Raw genomic sequence first — 266 nt, 5'->3', positions numbered from 1 at the left:
GTAGGTGTTAGGGGGTCTTGTTCCCCCCCTCTTGTCTAGGGAAAAAATAAGAGGTAGGTAAGGTTTGATTGGATTTCTGGGGTTTACATGATACACAATATTTGCTTATGTGCAACTAAACAGTTTATTATAAATTCATTATTCGAAACTTGGGTCGCCTTTCTGAAACGGGCTTTATGTGCATTTGGATTTGTGCTTGTTTACTTGGAGCTATACTATATTGTGTTCATCAGACAAAGTTTGAAAATTCAACAAGACATTATTAT

The 266-nt window shown here is 36.1% G+C and overlaps 1 pseudogene; it reads right to left on the bottom strand.

Moving 5' to 3' along the window:
• LOC119590429 overlaps window positions 1–266 on the bottom strand; it is a 12,727-nt pseudogene that overhangs the window by 6,307 nt on the left and 6,154 nt on the right.

Source organism: Penaeus monodon, chromosome 27 (genome assembly GCF_015228065.2).
Source record: "Penaeus monodon isolate SGIC_2016 chromosome 27, NSTDA_Pmon_1, whole genome shotgun sequence".
Taxonomy (NCBI): Eukaryota; Metazoa; Arthropoda; class Malacostraca; order Decapoda; family Penaeidae; genus Penaeus; species Penaeus monodon.
This window is presented reverse-complemented; position numbering and strand designations above follow the sequence as displayed.